Below are 12,314 nucleotides of genomic sequence, written 5' to 3'. Positions count from 1 at the left end.
TATAAATTGCACATGCATTTTAGGAACTCATCTTTATCAATGAGTTTTAATCATTTGCTAGCATGTTTTATATGCATAAAAGTCACTAATATGTTCATGTTCTTTTTAAAATGGATGTGCATAATAGTGTTTATGCCTTTTTTTCCCCACATATCCATGTCACCTCTGGGGTGTCATAGATACATCGGTCTCTACACGTAATGAAAGAAGCAGACTCCCTTCCTCTGGCAGCTTTGTTGCCCTAAATGAACTGCTTCAACCGCTGACCAGCTGAAGTCAGTCTGAGGAAGAAAAATCTGAGAAATAAACGTGAATACAAAAACATCTTTCTACAGGCTGTTCTAAGTTTTGGTTCTGTTTTAATTGTTGATTTTAAACATATAACAGTTTAAATGGTTATATAATAAATATTTATCCAAATTAAATCATGATTTATTCATAGTGTGATTCTGTTGAACTATACAGGTAGCTTTGATATAAATATTAAAGCATCATATAGTGGACTCTGTTTCTTCATCTCTTTTTTTCTTTTTTTTTAATGTCAGGCCTTACCTCAGGAGACCCTCCCCCCGCCCCGCCCTGCCCCGCTTAGATTAACAATTTTAGAAAGACATTTTTATTATACCAAAAAAAAATAGTGTATGAAGTTGAAACTTTTCATCCGATAAATATGAATTATTTTTATTATTATTTTTTAAACAGTTTGTATTTTCAAAAGTTCTAATTTGGTTTTTTAAACGCATTTTTTTTTAACTCTGTTTTTAGTAAAATGTTTACGCTGATTAATCTTTCAGGGAAAACTGTTGGTACAAAAGATCAGCTGTGTGAAGTTCAACGCCTAAATCATCTTGTTAGTCTGCTGCAGCACCTGTCGCAGCAGGTGTTGATGTGCAAAGCATCTGCAAACTTATAATGTTAGGGTCAACTTCTGAAAGAATTAAGTTCCCCAACTTTCCACTTGGGGCTTCCAAAGACCTCGAAGACCCAGTTGCACCCCACATCAAAAATAGAAATGGAGACAAATGTAAGCATGTTTTCACTCTGGTACAAAATCTGTTGTTTATCTGAATATCTCGTGTTTTTATCTGCAAACAGAGAACGGATGGTGAATTGTTTCTGTTTTCATTTTGTGTATGGTGAGAGCATAACTAAGGCTGGACCTGTGTGTCAGTAAGGCCCGCCTTCGTAACACGTGTTTGTCAGTAGGCTCAAGGCGGCCATTGATTGGCTCAGTCCGCCTCAGAAACCAATTAACAAGGAGCATTTCTGTTTCATCGCTGAAGACGTTTTTCTCTTACTCTTAATGAAGTATATCAACAAAACATTTAAAATCAATGACATCTTACTATGCACATGTTGGATCAAAATGATGACGACTTAATTGGATTTATTCACAATTTGTTTTCACAGTTTGCTTCCTCTCATGAGTAAAGAAAAATGTCTCTGCTGTGATTTCTGAAATATCAACCGGCAGCAGCTCTCTGACCTTCAGAGAGATAATGTTGCAACAGTGCAGCAATGAATGACGACATGAACAGGAGATAAAAGTAATACAAGGAAAGACATACTGCCCTTTCTTACAATTGGCGTGAAGTGGTGAACAGCTTGTCACTGTTGTGTCATCTTCATGCCAAGAACCTCAAGACGGGGAAGTATTACGTCCTTTGAGCTGAAGGGCTTAAGATGAGATGTCAGACACTTTGTTTTGTTTGTTCATTGCTATCATGATAAATCAGAGGCAGTGACAAAAAAATGCCCCTTTATTGAATGATGCTACTTAAATGCCACATAACTTAAAGAGTAACATGTGAGCTTATAGGAGAGTTTAAAACATTTCTCTGTGCTTTAATTTTTTACATTTTAACATTCACTCACAGTCAGCTGTTACTCTGTCCATCTTCATATGCAGTTTTGGATTCAGTCACATTGAGTATTAAGTGTCCATTGTGCATCCATTAAAGATGACAAACTCCAAGTGAGTGAATATTAAGAGCAGTCCCATGAAGATGAACACACACAGTGTTATTTAACATTAGATCCCAGCCGATAATCAAAGAAGTTCATCTGCTGTGCCTCGAGCGTAAATGCGCCAAGTGTCTTTTTTAATCTGAAGGAGCACTTCTCGTAGTTTCTGCTGCAATGGGATCACGTGGGCGGATATAATCAATGCATCCCAGTGTTTCACGTAGTGAACTGTGCGTGCTCTGTGTGATTAAATGGGCCCTATATGGCAAAAGAATAAGGAGAGCCTGAGATGTTGTTACTCAAAAACAGCCAGTATGCCTTTTTGTATTTTTAAAGGGGTGAGAGATGACACTGTTGCTGTTTTCACACATTCACCACTCGGAGAAGTCGAGGTTCCTTCACATTTTGAGGAATTTTCAGGTTGAGCTGCACGTGTGAACGCAAATGGCCGAATTTTTCCCACTAACTTTACCTCCATCCTTCCAGCCCACAAGGGACATCTCAGGACCCTGCAGCAGCTCAAGCCCATCCACCAGCGAGTGAGTGAGTGTGGATGATGAGGTTCACACCAAGCCACAGTTGTGATCAGCATGCACGCAAAGAAGCTGCTAAATAGTGTTTTCTGCTCCTTTAAATGTCCTGGTTCGACTGAATTTTGAAGAGTTTATTTAACTTGATAACTTTTGTGGATTCTCAAACAGTTTGGTCTATGTAGCTGTAACACATATGTTTAAGACACCTCAGACTGTAGCAGCAGATCTATGTTTAGATAGGAGCCAAGTGTATGTTGTGAGCTGGAAAAGGAAATATGATTTGCTGAGGGAGAAGAAATGTATGTCTGACAGTTTCAAGTAAAGGTAATGTGTTTGTTGTAGCTTATCAGAAGTGCATCCAAATGGAAAGAGGTTTCTGTTAACATAGAAAGTCTGTCAGCCGTTCACGCTATACGCCATGTTTTGTCTGACCTCGGCCGAATAAATCCTAAAATAATCCACAGTCTGTCACACGATTTCATCATTCAACATTTACATAAGAAACACCCCCACCTAACCTAGTCCTTGTCCTCCTGTTTGTTGCTCTCTGATACGTCTCTGATTACACCATGTTGAGGCAAAGACCTATAATCAAAGTGTCCAAATCAGTGGCTTTATTTGAATTTTTTGTAGTGTCGTTTTTACATGATATTTTGCCTTCTATGGGCTTCCATAGAAAACACCTTTTGATTAGTTTGACTCATTTTAAGAACAAAACTACGATGGCCAAAAGGGACACATTTGATGTCAATGCAGTTCTTTCTACCTTTTTTTGCAGCACTTTTGTCGCTTTCCTTCTGAATTTACTGCACATTTTTATGTAAATTGTTTTAGCTTTTGCCGAAGACTTGAATCTCTAAAAACAAACACACAGACTCACCTATTTAAATTTGCACTTTGTGTGTTTATGTGTCGTCTGTGTTGTGTGATGTGACTCTACCTGCAACCAAATCTACAAATATTAAATCTTGCACTAAAGCTCTTTAATATAGGGTGCTGAGTGTGATATTGATAGAGAGTTGCATCACCACCAACGGAAAAAAAAGGTTTCCAGGAGTGTCTGCTGAAGCCTCCCATGCCTCTGTATCTGTACATTTTATGACAAGTGAGTGATGTGTTGAGTTTACCTTAACATACTCACAGCATGTTTCTACATCATACAAAAAGGGTACAGTTGCTCCATGGCCTGTCAACTCCATAATCTACCTATCTTAACAGGAAAAAAATGATTGACCATTTCTGTGGTTGAATTCTGTAAAACCATAAATCCTTAAGTGACTTTGGATACACCGAAGAGAGACACGAAATGAGGGAAAATCCATGCACGGTATGTTCTTGCATGTTTTATCCCAGTCATACAAAGGATGTTTCCACACACAATAAGAGCACAGAATGAGGAGCATTGGGGGGTGCTGCTCTGATATCTGGCTCATTTGAAGTGTTGATAGGCGAACAGCCACAAAAAGCCGAGTTAATAAGCAATTTAGAGCTTTAAACCCAGCCCGTGATGAAAGTTTAATGATATCAACACAAATTTGCTGCCACATAATCTCCCCTTTTAATCATTTCCCACTGTCAGCACAGGGCTAACAGAAAAACAGGCCTAATCCAGCTGATTGACACCAACCACTAAATACGCTGGGAGAGGGACTGGAGAATATGTCAGGCAATTAATTATACGCTTTATTCTTCTTTTCAAGTTTTTGTCTGGAATGCAGATTTGCTCAGCCGGAGTCAGAACACACGGAGGCTGTGTTGGTGTATTACTGAGGTCAGTCAATGGTCACTTGTGTAATCGGATAATGTGCAGCTGTAAACCGGAGCTACACATGATCCGAATTCACATTAACCCCGCGAAGATGTAAAACCACGGAGCTGGAAAGAAAGGTTCATATTTCTGCTCGAGTCTGGAGACAGATCATCTATATTCTCCTTTCTGCAGTCATATTTACAGAAGCACTCAAAACACATCATCACACAAACATTGTGGTTGCTGGTATTGGAAGGCTCTTTTGGATTCAGATGTTACCCTCGGGTGTGTGGATCTGTTTGGGAGCATCAAGGGTTAAAGTAACATGATTTCCTTCTTCTTCTTTGGACCCAAATTGACAACGAGCAAAGTCATCAACTACTACTCGTTAATTGGATTGCTCTAACAGTATTTTGTTGTACCTGTACAATGACAATAAAGATATCTTATCTCGTTAAAAACAAGGCTTTTCACATTGTATCTGTGCCTTACATCCTTTCTCCCACTGATGGTTTTAACTCCTGCAAGTGGGAGGCGTTGATGACATGCATATCCTGCATTCAGTGCACGATCCTCATGCATGTAATTAAACTGTTACAACATCTCACCAGTGTGGGCTTTTCCGCCCTTTTTCATTCTTCATTGACATAAATATGGAGCTAAACGTATGGAGAGGCAAAACAGTTTCCTCTGTCCAACTTTAAGCTGAGGGACATGTGTGAATACAAACCGAGGGAGATTTTAGAGTCAATATCTGAAAACAGTTAGAGACATGCGTCGTTGTTGTCATTTGATCTCAGCAGGCTGTCTCCTAACGTTTTGATAAGCTCGCAAAAACTTATCAAAAAGCTGAAGACACACACACACACACACACACACACACACACACACACACACACACACACACACACCAGTGCTGTTCTGCCCCTCCAACAGCAAAGACTGATCAATACAGATACATAAAAAGTGTTTCTATTACTTTTTTTTTTTTTTTTTAAACACTGACAGAAGAATGTCATTTGTAAGTCATCATGTTGATCAGTCATCAGCAAGTCGTCACCTTACATTCATGTTAGTGAATCAGAAGCGGGCCCGCAACCTGCAATCAATCCACGCTCCCATCTCTCAACATAAGGACGTCAGAATGGTGTTTCAAGGTCATAATGGTGAGGTGAAGAAAATCATTACTTGGAATCATAGCCTGCATGCCCTTAAATAGATAACTGAGTAATCATTAGGTACTGTCAATTCATGCACAATTTCATGGCACTACAGGAGGGAGTGGTTAAGATTTTAATAAAAGTCATCACTGTGACATTTCAATGTGTACATATTCATAATTATTAACTGAGTCTTTCATTTAAGATGAAAGAATTTAAATAGACAGAAATAATTAAAAAACAGGAAATTGACGCCATTCATCCTTATTATATAAAAAAAAAATTCAAGTAAGAACATATCGATGAATCTCAGATCTGTGTGGCAGAGGTTCGTACGAGCAGTTCAAATCCACAGATTTGTGTGAATTAGGCGAAATGTTTGGTTTGTTTTGTGTTTGAGAATTCGGGAAAAAGTCCAAGCCATTGTCTCTTCATCTGTGTGTAAATCTGACCACAGACTGCTGCTGGTTAAAGAGTTAAATAAGAACGTGTGTTTGAGTCTGAGCCTCGCTATTTTGGGTCTGTTCCAACCTTTAGTCACCTGGGACAATTTGCTCCAGTCTGTGTTGTTTTCAGGAAAAGACTTCTGTGATGAGCGCCTCAGCTGATTTTATCAAAGCAACACTGCCACCATGTGGTGTGCAGGAGTAAAATATGCAGATTTACTCTGGTGAGAGTTCACTGTGCTATATGATGAGGAGGCCTTGAGGACATATCTGCACATGAACTACATGGTTCATTGCTCGGTTTCAGCTGGGTGTATTCGGCTCTCTGTGGTATTGTCATCGGGATTATTGACGGCATAGTTTGATGGATGTTCCTCTCAGCTGTTTTCTTTCTGTCTGGGACTTCCCCCTCAGGCTGGTTGAAGAGGAGACAGCTGGCTGGAGTCAAGAGGTGCACAGTGCTAAAATAAAGAGGAAAAAGACACTCAGGCCTCTAAATATAAAGCTTTGAAGGCTTTTTGTTTCCCCCTCAACATTCTTTTGCCTGCAGTTAACGCCGCTTAGTAATGGTCGAGGTATTTTGTAGGTTTAGACCCACCAGTGGTTTACCGTTTTTTTGTGGGTCCTGAAGGTGTGCCTGTAGAACTAAAGATAAGTTTGTTTTGTTCTGTTTCATTGTTCTGTCACATGTTGAGCTCTGAACTGCACAATTTTTCATTAAACTCATGTGTGTGGGTTGTTGTTTTTTTTTTAAATATCCATAAACATTTGGGATGTGATTTTTCAGGGGGGCTCTCGTTAGTGGATCCTCATTTAACTTACAGATAAAACGTCATTGATCTCTCAGGTCAGTACAGTCCACACAGCAGAACAGATTCCTGTGTTGGTCAGAGATAGATAGATAGATAGATAGATAGATACTTTATTGATCCCGAGGGAAATTCAAGGCATCCAGTAGCAGTATACAGACAGGCAGGACACAAGACATTAGTTACAATACACACCCGCTGTCCCCCCCCCCCCTCTGTATACAAAATCCCCCAAACAAGATATAGCAGCCCCTATGTGACTAAGAATAAACATAATTATATGTTAAACCTGTGCAGTTAGCATTAGCAGTTAGACTTAAAACTTATATAGCATAATGTACATAACCTGTGAGGAGAGAAAAACATGTGTTGGTTAAAAGGGACCTGTAAACAGTTAAAGAGCCTTAGAAACAAAGTGCTGACCTTCTAGAAACAGAAGCAGAATATAGTTCAATGAGTGCACTTTTAGCTTTCGTAGCATGTTCTCTTCCCTTTCCTGCTCTGAACGCTCTGCTCTTTTTTGCATCAACTAATTCAAAAAGAATATTTAGAAAAATTAACAGGTCGACATCATCATAATATGAATATCATGAAGGAATCTGTGTCACAAATAAAACCGACTTTATCGTTTGACACAAGTCCTACGTCAAAGACAGCTACACAAGGAAGTGGGAATTGCTCTTCAAAGCTGCCGTACTGTTGCTTTACGCGCTGCTGTGATCAAAACTACAGGTAAATTATACCTGGATACATCGTCTGTGAACATATTCTCCTCCTCAGGTTGGTTTTGCCTGAGAGCACTCCCATGATTCCCCGCCAGCCTCGACGTCGCCTTTTGTTTTTGTAATGATTGAGAGCCCACTGGCTGAGGAATCCCACAGCTTTTAATCAAACCACTGATAAAAATGTCGTCCTATTTCTAAGAAATCATTGCCTCCTGAAAACATAAATACATTCATCATTGATGTGCAAAAGTAGGAATCTTCCTATTAAAAAAGCAATCTATCATGTATAAGTAGGAGACCAATTACATCGCCTTCAGCTAAGAGTTCAAAGAGTTATAATCTTCACAACAGCTAGTATTTCTTTTCGATTTTCACAGAATTCATCTTTGTCTTTCTAGTGTCAGATAAGAGTGAGAGAGAAAAAAAAGTTAATTTCCAGTATATTTTATCTTCTCTTTTGTACATGTGTTGTGAAAGCAAAATGATTCAAGTAAACCCTGGAAATGCCCCCCAGCTGACAGCTAATATAGATCAACCACGACAGTTGGCTTTATGTGTTATTTTTAATTCACTAATTAACATGTCTGAGACAAAACAAGATTTAAGCTTCTACAACAACATCCTACCAGTTAACAAAAAGGGGTTCCACTGAGATTTAATATGAAATTGCACTTTTGATTGTTTATTGTGATGTCTTTAAACCCCACCTGAGTCTGTTGTTGCAGCATCTTTGGTCTTTTTAAAGCTGTAGTTTCTTTCACTGGCCAGCAGGGGGAAGCACTGTTCTACATTTACCTTGATGAATTCTGTGAAGTTTATTTCAATTATCACCCAAAGCACAACTCTAGCCTTGCTGTCTTCATTCAGGGGCTGTCAGAGCAACATGATAGACATTGTGCCACAAAATCAGTAAAACATAAAAACATTTTGGAGAATTTGATCCTGTAAGAAACGCAAACCGAAGAGTGTCATAATTATGATGGCTGAATGATGTAATGTTGACTCAGGCTGTGCAGGCCATCCATGATGTAACCTGTGGTCTTCCTCAAAGTGAACCTATGATGTATGTGATCTGCTGTCTAATGAGGTGGGGGGGTTGAAAAGGTGTCTGTGCTGGATTTATGGGCTACACCTTGAAGTCTGACAGCTCCGAGTGGTCAAAGAGAGGGTGGGATCAGTGGGATCCACAAAGACTCCACATCCCTGCACATGATGAAATGTTGCCTTGTTTACTGTCTCCTTGATGCTTGCAAGCTGTTTTTCTCTCTCCAACAGAGAATAATTCACGATAAAACATAACAAAAGAAAACAGATTAAATACAAGTAATGGGAGAGTATAAACTTTATAAATATGAATATGAATATTCTGGGCTATGGCCTTGTTCTCTCCTGATCGTTTTCCATTCATCAATCTGACAGTTCTGTCAGTATGTAAAACAGCAGATGAGAGAAAGTTTTTAGGAGAAAACCAAATTTGCAAACAATAAACAAACACACTGGTTTTCTCAGGTTAAATACATTTATCCCTCATTAGCAATAAATCTAATTAAAAAGACTAAATGTTCAGTTACCGTTAGTCAGGCGGTTTAAGTGTCCCCTGTTAACAATGATCAGGAGTATATACGTCACCCTCACAATAATCTATGGCTTCAGCCTCCATTATGGCTGCTCCTAAACCTACTGTATATTTACCTTCTTTAAGAAGAGCAAGTGCTAAGAGCAAACACAGAATGTGTGCATTATAAAACCACGATTTACATCATCTTGTAGCGATTCCCAAACTGTACACATGCAGGACATTTAATCAAATCCAACTTTTGTGACTTTTGTTGAGGTTTGAGTGTTTGAATACTGATCAGTTGATGCATTTCATAAAATGAATAGACTTTGAACTTTTTATTTTTGTTATTGGCTGTAAAAATTCACTCACTGTCACTCACGGTTCAGCTATTCAACTGCTTATTATTGCAAATATCTATCAGCCAATCACATGGCAATAACATAATGCATTAGGTCATGTAGACATGGTCAAGACGATCTTCTGAAGTTCAGACCGAGCACCAGAATGGGGAAAAGAGTTTATTTAGTGACTTTGAACGGGGCATGGTTGTTGGTGCCAGACTTACTTGGTTTTTCATGCACAGCCATCTCAAGGGTTTACAGCAGGGGTGTCCAAAGTGCGGCCCGGGGGCCATTTGTGGCCCTTGAGTGGATTTTTTGTGGCCCTTGACTTCAAATCGAAGAATCAGAAGATTTTGGCCCCAGGCCTCATCAGATGGCATATTTCGTTCTTTTTTTCTTTTTCATGTTAGCGAGGGAGACCTATAAAAGCCTGACAATTCTTTACAAAAAATTAGAACACAACAGTTTCCCACTGCAATTAGTTATTGTGTATTTACATTATTTTTTGAAGAGGTCAAAATACAAAAAGTTCCTTCCAATATTTAAAAAAACAAACAAAAAAAACCCCTGTGGCCCGTGAGCGATTCTAACGTGACAATTTTGGCCCGCAAGGAAAAAAGTTTGGACACCACTGGTTTACAGAGAACGATCGAAAAAAAAAAGAAGAAAATATCCAGTGAACGGCAGATATCCTGGCGAAAAAGCCTTGTTGATGCCAGAGGTCGGGGATCAGAGGAGAACAGCCTGTTCAAGCTGATAGAAAGAAAGGCAACAGTAACTCAAATAACCCCTCGTTACACCCCGAGGTCTCTGTGTCATTTAAACGCCACAGCCTACCTGACCATTGTTGCTGACCATGGACATTCGGTTCCAGCAGGTACTGGCAAAGTGTACCTAATAAAGTGGTCGATGAGTGTATGTTGTAGGAGAAGGATATGAAATGAAGGCAGTTAGTTAATTGTTTGGTTGTAAATTAAAATTAAAGTATGCAGCCAAAAAACAAATAGAACTGTGAGAGTAAGTCCAAACCAAATATTGATTGATATTTTTTTTTTTTTCCTGGGGCACTCAGTTTTTCTCAGATACGTTCAAGCAGGGGGTCTCCAGGCAAAAAGGTTGGGTACCACTAATGTAGAAGATTCAAACGGTAACGTCATCATCTTTTGTGAAGTAAAAGATGTGCACTCCTCCTTGTGCTTAATGAATGTTTATAAGGATAAGGGGTTGGTGTTAACCATTGGTTTTAGTCAGTAGTTGGAAACATACACTGTGTTTAAATACACAGTTACTGTGTGTTGAATATAAAGTAAATTCAACAAACAGAAAAATGGAAATGTACAATAAGAGGAAGATGGAATCATGTGTCAGCGAGTCTCTTTAGAGTGATAATCGTGCACCTCTTATCTCCTCAGGCAGATCATTTAGAAGTCGTCATGGGCCCTGACTACAAAAGCATGATCACCTCTGGATCTGAGCCTCGACTTTGGAAGCCTGGGAGACCCTGACCTGACCGGGGGGCTTGAGCTTTCATTTCTTTTAGTGCTTAATGCTTTAATCTTGTTTACTGATTTGATTTCCTTGGGTTGATTTATGCCTTTCATTATGTTTATTGCTCTTCTTAACCATTGCTGTATTTGACCACCTATAACTCATTGTATTGTTTCCGTCTCTTTTTATGGTTTCTCTTTTTTACTGCTTTGACCTCTTTTTTATTTCTATTATCTCTTTGTACTTTTTTCCCACCTCTCTTAAAGGCTTACATCATCTTATCTCTGGTCCTCTTGGTTTCAATCCTCCGTTCATGTTGTTGATATTCTATGATGTTTTTTTTTATTATATTTGCTTCATATTCCAGCCATTCACATGACATGTAAATAATGCTACCACACTGTCAATTCATCCAAACAAAACCCATTAGGGCTAAAGTAATGGTGTGGCTGTGTGTCCCTGCTCTTCATTATGTAGCTGGTGATGGATGTTGTGGTCAATCGATCGACAGATAACCCGAGCTATTTCCAGACAGAGGAGATTAGAAGGATTACAGGAGTCTAGGGTGAGAAAACCACTCACCTTCCTCGCAGGCTCTGTGAACTCTGCTGTCTCCACAACGTGCCTGCTGTCTCTGACAGACAGTCGCTCTGCGCTTTACTGAACTCCTCTGCAAAGTAAGCACACTACAGGGAGAGTTTTCCGTGTGGAGGTGACTTTCTTTCTGGTGGTATTTCCTTAGATTATCTCAGTGGGAGTGAACAACACTTTCCAACTGAGTACTTTCTCTCCTGCTGTTTTCCCTGTAAACATAACCTGCATCGATATCTGAGTTATACAAAAAGCAGCGTTGCCATCCATCCATCCACGGCACCTGTGGGAATTATTTTTGTTGTTGCACGTCCGGGTTTCATTCCCAGTCAGATTCCTACTCTTCGTCGTTGTGCAGCTCTAGCAGGACTTTCTTCACAAATAGTACTCCAGCTTGATCTTTATAACACATCCTGTGAGGAGTTCTCAGCTGGTTAAGAAACAGACAGAACTGAAAAGGAATGCCTTATCTACAAAACAGCAACTCAAATATGTACTCCATACCTGAACTTCCTTATTCAGGTGAATGCTGCACTCTGCCACATTCACAACAGGGCCTCAAGTGTCTACTTGACTCCTCTCCTATGTTGTTCCTGGTGGTGAAATGACTTAACAAAGTCAATTGGACCTGCAGAGTCCCTGTCATTGTTTAAGGAAAAGGTTTCACAAACACTTATGCACTTAATGACAGAAATTAAGTGTTGATCAGAATATTCATGATGATGAAGGCTATTGATGATTATGTTACAATAATGTATTTTCTACAGCATGTGCTCTGTGCACTTCCTCTCAGCACTTGTGTCCAATCAGTCCAAAAGCTGTTTGTTGGCACTTACAGATGTTGCTTCATTGTGTTTATACTATCTCTCTCTCTCTCTCTCTCTCTCTGATGAACGTAATTCTGGACAAAATCGGCTGTTAAATGATTTCTTTTAGAATTTGTAG

Source organism: Symphodus melops (assembly GCF_947650265.1).
Source record: "Symphodus melops genome assembly, chromosome: 5".
Classification (NCBI taxonomy): Eukaryota; Metazoa; Chordata; class Actinopteri; order Labriformes; family Labridae; genus Symphodus; species Symphodus melops.
This window is presented reverse-complemented; position numbering follows the sequence as displayed.